Raw genomic sequence first — 13,378 nt, 5'->3', positions numbered from 1 at the left:
GAAGAGTGCAGTGTGTGTGTCAGAAAGGAAAGAGGGCGTGACTAAAAGTTATTTACATTTTAATTTTGCTTGTGCAAGGTCATATTGCACCATATGAAGGGGATGGGAGGGTCGGGTTGCTAATTAACTCAATCAGTCACGTCGTCTGACATATCTCTTTCATTTCATTTTGTTTTTTTTTTTTCGCGTTTTTTGCTCGACGATATCAGGAACGAACTCGCGTGACGCGCTCCACTTGAGATGCAAATTCAACCGCCAAGTGCTGGTTTTCCCATCATGTTGCCCATCTGACTGCATTGAAAGAATAAAAGGCACTTCCATCGCTCTGCATTGAAAGAATAAAAGGCACTTCCATCGCTCTGCATTGAAAGAATAAAAGGCACTTCCATCGCTCCAAAATTATTATTTGCAAGCATACAAGTAAACCACTGCGCTCACTGTGTATCGCTCTTCCACCTGCAGGAAAAACAGCTAAATCATGAGGGTCGCCCTTTCGATCGTGCTGTTCGTTGCCGTTGGCTTGGCTCGTAAGTTTTTGTTTGTTTGTTTGTTTGTTTCAATCGGTAACCGCGTTTCGTTTCTTAATGCATTTCAAAGTTAATTGATGTAAGTTCTGATTCTTCCGGCTAACTTTCGATAAAGGTACAAAATTAACTCAATGAATTCATCTGGTCTTAATGTTTGAATTCCGAGAACGTCTTGACGTCCGATCCTGGATGCTTTATCAGCTTGTCGTATTACAAAGTAATTACATGTATTACAGTCTACACATTTTTATAGAACAGATGACGGAGAAAATAATATATGTGCCATAATTGCTTCTCGTTTTGATAAAAAATGATTCAGTGATTTACAAAACAAAACAAAACAAAAACACCCCAAAGCTTACCGTTTTCCTAATACCAATACTTTGTTTCATATATGTTTTTCCCAAATATTGTTTATCTTTGCTTTGCTTTTGAACAAACCTCTTTTTCATGTTGACATTGCATGTATCCTTCTTTCCTTTCCATCTAATATTTTTTTCTCTCCACTCTTCAAGCATTTCCCAGACCTCTCAATTTCTAATTCGTTCTTCATTTCTCTCCCAGGTTTATTTAAATGCAACTGTCGTAGAATTGAATATTTCTGTTAGTTTGAATACAAGCATATATGCGAACTGTTACATCTTAAGTTTGGACATTTATTCAACGACCCCCCCCCCCCCCGAATTTGACACTTTTAATTCGAATGGTGGGCTATTCTCTATGTTTTCCTAATTACGAAGACTGTTGACTTATGATATAATATTACGTGAAACATGACTTGTATTTCATAAGTCATCAGTGTAATATAAACTTAATGAATTACTATCTGAAAGACAAATAGGCGTCACATGATTGAATCTGATATATTTTCTTCTTTTTTTCACACCCTTACTACTTCTATTAGGCCTTTAAATTGCTTTTCCTTTGACATAATGTCATATTTCCCTTTTTCTTGTCTGTGAAATCACTGTTATATATAGACATGAGACTTATCATGATCTCAGCGGTAACGGTTATAAATAATTTCAGCAGTATACCAGTTGACACTTTGATGCGATTGTCGCACTTCGGATCTTCGCTTTTGCTTTTGATACCAATAATGATATTAATAAAGGTTTCTGCTTCAACCAAGTCGATGAGTAAGTACGTGACCGGATGTCTGCAATACTAGACTGATATTTTAAAGGGGAAATCCAGTCCCAATATAAGTTAATCTGATAAAAAAGGTAAAATCTTACGAGTTGAAGGTTAAAAATACGACTGAAATCGGATGGAAAAATAAGGAAGTTATAACATTTTGAAGATTTGCTCATTTCTGCAAACAGTTCTTGCACAGTGGATATGAATATGCAAATGAGTGATCTAACCATGTCATACCCTCACAATTTTCCATTGATCGTGTACAAAAAGAAGAAGAAGAAGAAAATGCAATGTTTCTGTCATTGAAGTTTGAAACATGATGTTATTCCTGGCTGAATTACATCAGAATAGTGATAATTTATAGATATAAATATATATTATATAATATATATGAATATAGATTTGAGCCTCGGGCATCTTATTGCGTTTGAGTGAAAAACTGGAAATTTCGAAATTTTATGTGCAAACTATATGGTAAGTTGTAAGGGAATGACAAGCTCACTTCGCTAATTGCACATTCATATTGACTGTTCAAAACTGTTTCTCCCAAAAATAGCAAAACTTCAAAATGTCATAACTTCCTTATTTCAATCCAATTTCGATCAAAATTATACCGTTGAACTCGTAATATTTTACTCTTTCTTATCAGACTAAGTTATATTTGGACTGGATTTCCCCTTTAAGTAACGAATATCCTATTAGAACCATGTGTGATCCTACGCTCTGTCATATATACATCTGTTGTGACGTTTTCAGTCTTAGAGCTCGAAAGAAGATAGTATCTTTTTGTGAGGACGTTTGGATGTAAAGTGCGTTATCATCAAATGGGCAAAATTTGACGGTCTTTCAATCCCCGCTTTCAATCCTGCTGAATTGTTCTATGAAAACTAGAATTTGATTAAATGACAACAAGCCATTCTGGGCTTTGGAAGTTTCAGTTCGAGGATATGCATGTACATTTTATTTGTATAGTTGCCATTACGCACGATCTGACCAAAAATTACCTGAAACATGGTGATTATGCTAGCAAACATCCTCAAAATTTTGCGTTGTCGTATGTTTCGTCATTTTCTTCATCAATACATTGTGTTGAATTCTTAAATCATTATAATGAACCTACATTTTACAAACTTCTGCTTGTTAGGTTTCTTATATTGTACCTTATTAATGTTTATTCCCATCTAAATTTGAGTACTTTGTGTTCTACTTTTTTTTTAAAATCAAATGGAATGTAAAATTGTATGAAATGTTTAATGAGGAACTATAAATAAAAAAAGAAATCACATTGTATTTAATTGTGTCCTTGTATAGGTGGCATATTTTCATATTCATTCATTCATTCATTTTTTTTCTTCATTTCCAACAGAAACATATAAATATATTACAGAACTTGAATACATAGATGTCATCATAATACAAAATAAAGGGTTATACAAAAAATTGTAAGTATACGGAAATGTTGGAAATGGGGAGGAATGCTAAAAGCTGGGCTTGTAGGGTGCAATGCTGCACGGCCACAGTGCTTCACAAATCCTGCTTTCCATGGGGAACATTTTCCTAGTTCTTATTCAGGAAAAACCAGATAAAGTGTAATATTACAATTATTTCAGATTATGTCATGAGATGCAATCTTAATTCACTGAAATTTCCAACTCAGTCATGCAGCAGTTTGTAATTACCAAATAAATTGTTAAACAAATACAGTGTTCCTCTTTTTGATGTGTCTGTTATAAATTATTGAGGTGCCGCAACGGATCCGGAATGCTCCTCGTATGACCACGCCAATTACGGGTGTGTGGGAGAGTGCGTGGCGACCACCTCCTGTCCCGGCGGCAAATACATTAGCAACCTCTGCCCGAGCCAGGCCAGTAACGTCAAGTGCTGTTTCACAGGTTCGTCTTACTCATTGATTTTTAATGACTTCACTCTTCGCCTTTAGCAGAAAAGTACCGCTACGGCAGCTTCGGCAACATCACAACATCCATAAACTCATGTTGGTGCTTTCCTGCTATAGTCCAGGCTAGGCTCCATAGAAAATGCACCTAACCTTGTTTTTTGATATATACAATGTTTTTTGATGGTTTCTTGTCAATTCGAGGGTGCTGATTCCAAATCCGATTGATGCCACTCGCGTAACCTTGAGCATTTTCGGCAAAATGCAAAAATCCAAAATGGCCGCCAGATATGCTAATTTGGCCATGATAATCCCAGTTATGTCAATTTTATGACCAATTATTCCATCAAAGTTTTTTAAATTTTTGTTCCTTGAGTAATTCTACTTGCACATGCAAAAAATCTTTCATTTGAAGAGGTACATTTAGTATTTTAAGCTTATTTTCAATTCAAAATGGCCGCCACTCCTACACTCATGTACTATATGAATGGCAAAAAATATGCATAGAAAATAAATAGAAGACGAATTTTCAGTCACATACCTACGCTTTTATCAAATTTTGCATGTGCCATGCAAATCTCATGAGTGCCACTAGCAAAACAAGCAAACAAACAAGCAAACAAACGGAAAATGTATTGTTTTTAGGCTTATTATATTCTTCTTCATACAAAACTTCAAAATGGATGCCACCCACATACCCCTGCACAGTATGAACGGCAAAGTGTTCATGGAAAAAAACAAATTTTCTTTTCTTTTTTTCTGTCACCCAGGTACACTGTTTCTCAATTTGTGTGCTGATTATAAATCAGAGGATTGTCACTAACAAAAGCTGTTTTATTCTTTGATGCAAACATCCAAATTTGCTACCGTCAATCTGAATTTTTCCCAAGAAATTTGGAAAAAACCCACCAAAGCTTGAATTGACGCCAACATCAACATCGTTTATCAGGAATTATTTGACATTAACAATTTGATAAAAGGCTGAATCCTAGATGATGACACAAATGAAATTTCCAATTACCTTTCCTGTTCTACATTATCTAAAAGCGATATCATACAAACTTTTCAGTCCCCTCACCAGAGAAAGAACATGAGGCAGGGGAAAGTGGAAAAAAGGGACCACCTCACTTCCTGTTGTCAAATCTCTGAAATGAAAACAAGGCCCAAAAGTTTTTCATGTTAACCTAGCTGAACTATATAAGGAAGATGTATTCTACCACCATTTTTTTTTCTGAGTGAATGTGTTTGCGTATATGATGTCAAGACAGACTCTGAGATCTGTACAGTGCTGCCTCATTCTGAAAGCAGTGTTATAACAACTTCACACTGCTTGTCCTTAATCTTCAGCACTCAGAGACTACAACTCTCCAGCTTTCGACGGGAGATCTTCCGCCGAAAGCCCGTTTTGCGAAATCTCCCGTTCTCCCGCTTGAGATTTACTTTCTCCTGCCCTGGCTCTGTGTCTCCCACTTGAAATGATTTCTTACTTTGTGTGTTCGTATATTGAAAAATAAGCCTTAGATAGCACAAGAGAACACTAAGAACCCTATTAGAGCTTCCAGAGCTCAAGCGGGCCCTGGACCCCGGCCGCAGGGAACTTCGCGCTCGTGATAATATATGCGCTTCGCGCACATCAAGTTGGAGTCTCCCGTTTGCTAGGGGTTTCAGGCGGGAGAATCTCCAGATCAGAAGGTACTTGGGGTTGGAGTCTCTGAGCACTTGCAGATTCAGGATTGCTCTAGGTAACCGGACCAGCAGTGTTAGGACTCTGAATGATGGCCTCCTTAATGGTGGCTGTAAACTAACTCCACTAGAGCTCTTTTTACCATATACATGGTGACATAACATTCCCTTCACGTAGGAAGTTTGCAGATGATCTTGCCTTTACGTCTCGTAGAAAGTCCTTGGATGACATGAGCCGAGTACTGACCCATCTCAAGACAATAGAGAAGTTCTTCACTTTCTGGAGACTTTGCCCCAACCTTTATTAGATTATCATCCGACCCATGCCTTCCATCTTAGTAACCATCTTGCCAATGCTATGTTCAAGGTAGCCCTCTGTGGCAAGCCTTCCAAGCATAGGCTAAGGAAGTCTACCCTCCTTCACTGGCACTCGATCACTCTCTCTCACGCTGGAAGGAAAGGATGGCAAGTGTCACCAGTGCTGTCAACGCATACCCTGACCTTCCAAACATGATAAACATGGGGGCATTTCATGAAGCGTTTCGTCTGAAAAAATTGTCTGACAAATTTGCTCTCAGCCAATCAGATGCAAGGATTTTAGTAGCTTATAACAGTTAGTCAAAAAGAGAAGATCTAACAAAACGCTTCATGAAATGCCCCCTTGAACAACCTGCCATCAATGCGTCTGAAATCCCACAAGCCTAGATTTCCCTCCCGTAACTTGAAAGCTTTGACCCTAAAACCGGTTGGTGAAGATGCTGGTCTGATGTCATCTTTGACACCACCTAAGTTACCTACAACACTTGTCTCTGGCCTGGCAACAAAGCCATAGGGCTTCAACGGGTGGTGATCAAGCAAGTCTTTATGTCTTCATTCTGTTTCTATGGCAAATAATCGCCCTCTGACCCCTGAGGAAGTGCTGAACATCACCAGATGTGGTTTCTATTAAAGCAATTGCAGGACTCATATGCATCTTTAGCCTGAAAATTCTGCAAATTTGGGGCTGATGTCACCTGCTGCCAAACATCCAATTAAAGGGTTCTTTAAAGACAATAAAAATTACAGTTTTAGTTTTAAGACAAGACTGAATGAGATCATGATGTCAAAGTGTATCTAATTATTATCAACACCTGGGAACTGTGAGAGAACTGAAAGAGGTATCTCACATTGCTCCTTGGTTGATGTTTAATGAATAGTTTGTACGGTATTGCGTTTAGACAGTTTCGTTTATGCCTTCACCAGTTTTTGTCGTTTTAAGTCAAGAAGAAAATCAAGTTTACTCTATAATATCAAGGCGGTACTTCTAAATTATATCATATCAAAGTGATGGAGGTTATGATCCATTTCAAACTCGCCTCCCCCCCCCCCCCCGCCCCCAACTCCTTGCTGGAAAAAAAAAAAAATCTATAATGTAAAGGGTTTTTAGGTGTGTCGGAATGTCCGGTATGTTTTTGTCGGCAACCATATCTCTGCACTTACTGTATAGGATTTTCTGTACTTTGTTAATATGGTTATAGGGGAATGTATATTAAAAGCTTTGTTTTCTAGATTCCCTTCCATTTTTAACATTATGTGATAAATACCATGCATCTAGGCTTCTTAAGATATTGTGTTAGTATTACATTTTTATATTCAATCTGCGTGTAGAATATGACATTATATTGCTTTCTTGCGAGACGTTTAGTGAACTTATATTCGTTGTTGAGACAAAATGAAATAGATAAGAAATTGTGTTAAACATATAGTAAGGTTTATGAATATCAAATGCTGAAATATAAATGTAGGCCCGTTATATTGTAAGTGACACCCAACATATTTGTATTACACATGCAACACTTTATGACAGCGTAGGTACGGGACTGGAAACACAGTAAATTTGTTCTATATTCCCATGCATTATGTTTTGCCATTCATATAGTACATAAGCATAGGAATGGCGGCCATTTTGAATAAAAATGAGCTTTAAATACTAAATGGACCTATATGAAATGAAAATTCTCTTGCAAATGCAGATGGAGTAACTCTAGGAACAGAAATGTACAAAGTTTGGTGGAATAATTTGTCATATAATGCGCATTATTATGTTTATCACGGCCGAATTAGCATATCTGGCGGCCATTTTGGATATTTGCATTTTGCCGAAATGCTCAAGGTTACGCGAGTGGCATCAATCGGATTTGGAATCAGCACCCTCGAATTGACAAGAAACCATCAAAAAACATTGTATATATCAAAAAACAAGGTTGGGTGCCTTCTAGCCTGGACTACTACTGACTTTCTTTTTGACTATTTTTGACACTACCTCTTCTACTTGTATACTACTATTACTACTACTGCTATAACTTCTGATACTATACGACCACTATACTACTACTACTTCTACTACCTACAATATATTACTACCACTGTTACTACTACTACTACTACTACCACATGTACTTATCACATGTACTTATACCTACTCTATCATATCACTTTTGTTACAAAAATTGTGAATATATGAATTCAAAAACGTTTTAGGGCAATTACCCCCGAGGATACCCTCGGTTAGATACTGGTTAGTGATAAGGTTAGAGTAAAGTTTAGGGATAGGGTTACGTTTAGGACAAAGTTTAGGTTAGGGTTAGGAGTAGGTTCAGGATTATATAGGATTAGGGTTAGGGTCAGGGGAAGGGTTCGGGGGTCCAGGGGGTTGTTGCCCTAGACCCATTTGAAAATATTGTGGTTACAGTACTCATTGTATGCCGCTCTATATCTAAATCTAAATACTAGTAAGCGACTGATTTTCGGGATTTGTTCCCAGCACATCTAACTTTAGATGAAAGTGCACAATGTCGGGAGTGGGTGAAAATAGTATAAAATTGTTATGTACATGTATATATTCAGGCGTTGGGGACAGTCGTTTCCCTGAGTGGTTGACTCAATAATGCCTGAGAATGTAGGTCTATATCACATCTAAGTTATAGTGTGATATACCACAGCATCAAATAATATATAACATTTTCTGAATTTCTCCCGTTCGTGCATGACAGTTGACAGCGACGAGGAATGCGCCGAATACGCCCACAGCACCTACGGACAAGTGGGTCACTGCATCGATTCGTCTCAGTGTCCGTACAACAATTACATCTCCAACCTCTGTCCCACCAAGGCAAACAGTGTCAAGTGTTGCTTCAGCAAGCCATCAGGCACATGTAATGCAGTATAGGCCTGTAATGATGATGATATTGAAGAAAATAATCATTCATAATTAAAACAATGATGTGATTAGCATAATTGTACGATAAGATGAATTATAACATGATTATCATCATCACCAGTTGTATCGTTATCATCATCGCTATAAATATCCATCAACATGATCATTGTCAGTGTTATCATTTTATGATGAACACCTGACTATATATATATATATATATATATATATATATATATATATACATACATACATACATCAGGGCTCGACACTAACGGTGGCCCGGTTGCCCGGGGCCACCAAAAATGAAAGTCGGGCCACCAAATTTCAAAAAGGGCAAATTTGGTGGCCCGCCTCGGGCCACCAAAATTTTTTGAAAAGTATGTCAATAAATTCGTAACTTTTTGCGCCGGAAATTAGCAGTTAAATTTGTTTAAAGGATGGATGAAAAGGACTGAATGAGTGCCTGAGAGTGAGTGTTGCAAGTTTGTTGAAGTTTATTTATGAGTAGGTAATCATGTCCAACTTCTAATTCTTACTATCATAAAACTTAAATATTTGACTCATTAAAAAAAAGACGTTTAATGTTTTTTATTGGTTTTTTTTTTTCGGGACACCAAATTTTTCTCTCGGGCCACCAAACAAAAAGTTAGTGTCGAGCCATGCATACATTATGTGTATACATATTTCATTTTTGCTAAGTGAGAGCAGTTGGAGAAAAAAAAATCGTCCAATATCAATCTGCCCCCCCCCCCCCCATTATTTAGATTCATTTTTTGGATGATCTATAATAGTATGTAAATGATATGTGTATAACAATCCATTTACTTATTCATGAACATATCTGTACATTATATTATAGCTTATTCTCAACAGTGTCACACATAACTGTTGCGATGTAGACTGAAATGCAGGTCCCATACTGAATTTGAAAACACACTCAAAAACCTACAAATCACATCGACAGTCTCAGTTCAATTTAAATTTATATTCATATTTTCACATAAGATACATAAAACAATATAAAACATACAATACCAATAACAGTGGATAACACTGAACATTTTTCAACTACTTAATCAAAATAGCCAATCATTGATGCAAATGAATAGACCTAATTATACGTTATATTTAAATTGGTAATTACGTGATAAGCAAATATAAGTAGTTGACAGTGCATCGATTTGCATCATTTGACATCGATTTTTAATCGAAGGTGGAGGAGGAGGCGGATCCTGTGGTTCCACGGTGCAGTCGCTTGCGTGCGAAGTACTCGCTCTCCCACAACGCGGGAAGCATCTACCTTCTGACAGACAACGGGGTGCTCAATCCATCCGGCTCAGGAGACGGTGCGGACTCGTACTCCAACATTGTCGATACGTGTAACGGCTACACGGCTCTACGATCTTCGTATGTTTACACGGATGTATAATTGTATATTCATCATAACATTCGCCTTGTGTCTGTGTCTCTGAAAATTCCAAAAAAGATCAGGTTGCATGTTCAGAATGAAATGCTTGTACTTCGTTTACGATTTTTTTTTTCTACTGTCATAAGTTTGCATGTGAGAGTAAATGAGCCGAACAGAGCTTTGCTTTTTGATCGTAACTATCAAATCCACACATCGAGCAGCTCTCAGAGAATTGTTCAAAGTTCAACTTTAAACTTCATTTTTTTTTCAACAGAACCCCCCCCCCCCCAAGTAATGATTGAAATTGGACATACATTTGAAGAATCCACATGAAGTATATATATATATATATATATTAAAAAAAAAAAAACATTTTCATGTCTATGATCAATTCAAGAAGAGATGTACACAGACACACTTATCAATTCGACGAAAAAAAAAAGGAGTTACCCGCTCAAAAGACTATGCTTGTACAATGTGGGTTACCTCGGAAGGAAGGGGAAAATTAGGTGAAAAGCTGCATACAAAGAGGAAACAGAAATAGAAAGAAATAGAAAGTGCAAAAAAAAAAGGAAAGGAAATAGATGAAACTGTGAGCGAATTGAGACAAGTAAAATTCACATTATAATGACCTCAGTTTATTAGAGTATCATGTTCGTTCAAAATGATGGCTTGCTCACGAAGACTCATGTCGTCGTACCATAGCAATTTGAAATAACCCGGGCTAACAAAAGTTTAAGAATACGAAGTTCGTTGCACATGGATAACTCTTCAATCTTAATCCTTTATCTCAGTTACACATGTACCATCCTGTCCGTTATCATTTTTACTCCTTTATTTTCATTTCAATTCTCCGTGTATTTATACTTCACCTTGATATGATGGGAGGGGGGCATTTCATGAAGCAGTTTGGTCGGATATTATTCTGACAAGCTGTTACAAGCTACTGAAATCCTTGCATCTGATTGGCTGAGAGCAAATTTGTCTGACAACTTTGTCGGACAAAATGCTTCATGAAATGCCCCCTGTTCTCATGCTCACATCTCTTCTCAGCTCGATCTTCTCTTTTTCCTCCCTGTTTCTCTGCCTTTCTTTCTCCCTCCCCTGTCTACATCTCAGCCCGCACATCTCCCCTTCTTTCTTTTTATCTCTCCTCTTCCCCTCTTTCTCCAAGTTCTAATTTCTCCCCTTTTCATTTCTTTTTTCCAACCATCTCCATCTTTGTTATCTTCCTCTGTCTTACCATGTTCTTCGTGCACATCTTCGTAAACATTTTTTTTTGTGTGTGTCTTCTGTCTCTTTAAAATCCTCCCCAAAGGTACTGCTGCTCTTCTGGATGTACTCCTGGAGGTTCAACTTGTCTGAGCCAGACTCTTCTGAAATACATCATCGACCTTGCTAACGACGGCCACTACCTTCAGGTATTTTGCAATGCATCAAACAAAGAAGAAAGCTGAAAACTTAATGATGAAGCATGCACATGCACTACTTTGGCGAAAAATTAAACGTCCATTTAAAGCTGCGTGATAGCCAGATGAGGAGGGGTCATCCCACTAGACCGACACCCACGAGTCATACAGCCAACGAGTTCGACATTGAAAACAAGTTTATGAGTCATACAGCTCACGAGTCATACAGCCCATGAGTTCGACACTAGGCAAATAAAGCCCATGAGTTCGATACTAGGTAAAAACAGCCCACGAGTTCAACAGATACAACACGGCGCGTAATGTGTCGGTCTCGTGGGCCTTGTTGGTTTAGCGTCGAACTCATGGGCTGTATGACTTGTGAGCTGTATGACTCGTGGGCTGTATGACTTGTGAGCTGTATGACTTGTGGGCTGTATGACTCGTGGGTGTCGGTCTTGTGACGTGCACCCGATGAGGATATGCACAATGTACTTTCAGGATTGCCACTATGCTAATCAAGAAAGTTAGCTTTCTCTTTTTTTTTCTATAAAAACATATGGCATCTTTACTTTTTTTGGGAGGCTTTACTCTATGTCTCTACTGCTTTATCCTGTACTGTTATGTCACTTTCTACGACTCCTATGCAGCCAAATGGTATAAGCATCCTCCCTCATACTTCTCTTCATTGCCATAATACTTCGACAAGTACCCGAAAACATGTTGTATAAAGGAGAACAATTTTCGGATCTTTGTACTCTTGTCTTCACTCTGTCTCCAAAAACAGCGTGTAACTATTATTTCATTCGTTTTTCGTGTCACATTTTGTAAATTCACTCGCAGAACTCTGTGAAAGTTGTGTTCTCTTAATCTACTGCAATGACAGATGGAGTGTCTTGTCCAATTTTACTGACGTTTGAAGAAAGCCGATACGAACTCTTGTGCCTAAAGTTCCTATTTTAGTTTCAACACCCCCCTAAAAAAAAAAAAAAAACCCAGCAAAGCAAAGAGAAAGAAACAATCTCATAACAATAATAGCGTGGTCAAAGATTGATGGTAATTGACGCCGTTTTATTCCCTCCTTTCTTTGCACCACAGATAAATGCCATAGCCGGTGCCTGTCACTCCACCAACTCGTACCACTACAGTGGCACAGCCGTTGACTTCCAGATATTCAGCTCTAGCTACTATAGCCAGTGGATGTCAAAGTGTTCCGCCTACGGAGCTGTTGAAAACCTCGGCCCGGGCTATCCCGGCCACTCCACGCACACCCATTGTGCCTTCTACTCCTAAAGATCGCGAGGTATAGACCGCGCATCTAACGTAGATATAGACTCACTAAAGATGAGCTGGTGATTTATTTCGATTGTTGGGCTCACTGAATAAACCAAAAGCTGTTAGTATAGCCTGAAATGCATGATTACATTTCACATAATCTCTAAATGCTCAGAACCCGAGCTCTGAACGGGATAGCATTTCGGAATCTTACATGCAAATAAGTGTTACCATGATGGTTACGGTGATACATCATTCTGCACCGCGCCAAACGCTTTGTAAAATATCTTGTGACAATAATGGTTATGATGTCAACAGCGAGACTCTCATTACGAAGATGACTATATATTGTCCTCTCATATGAGGACTACTCGTTTATATTGCGTGTCTTGAGAAGTAACGCTCATCATTTGAGTGAATGTTTAACGCAACTCCATTACAGGCTAAGTTTCAGGTACCTTTATACAAACAGGGGCTTTGCAAAGGCGAAATATACAACTATAAATGTAGGAAACTAAAATCAACCATCAACTTACAATCAAAGCAATTAACGCAAGTGGTTAATGGGGAAAGACTTTGAATGATGATGGTAAATAGCATGATGCATTATTTGCTGGGCGGAAATATGAATTCGATTTACTCTCTAATTTTGTGTGTACTGAGTGGTTAATGTTGTATCAAACGAGACGTGTGCAAGTACGTAGTTGTTAACGCAAGTGCAACCTACGGATGAACTATTAAACAGAAATGCTTATAACATATACATGTATATGCAAGCATACATTGTATACGCAATGCATAGTAACAGAGTGGTCGTGTGTTTGTTTGTGTGTGTATGTATGTGTG

General features: G+C 38.0%; 1 pseudogene; it reads left to right on the top strand.

The window, feature by feature from the left end:
- Window positions 1-419: 419 nt before the first annotated feature.
- Window positions 420-12,851, top strand: LOC140233180 (uncharacterized; annotated as a pseudogene).
- Window positions 12,852-13,378: the final 527 nt, after the last annotated feature.

Source organism: Diadema setosum, chromosome 9, assembly GCF_964275005.1.
Source record: "Diadema setosum chromosome 9, eeDiaSeto1, whole genome shotgun sequence".
Classification (NCBI taxonomy): Eukaryota; Metazoa; Echinodermata; class Echinoidea; order Diadematoida; family Diadematidae; genus Diadema; species Diadema setosum.
The sequence above is the reverse complement of the archived record's forward strand: the minus strand, read 5'-3'. Positions and strand labels throughout refer to the sequence as shown.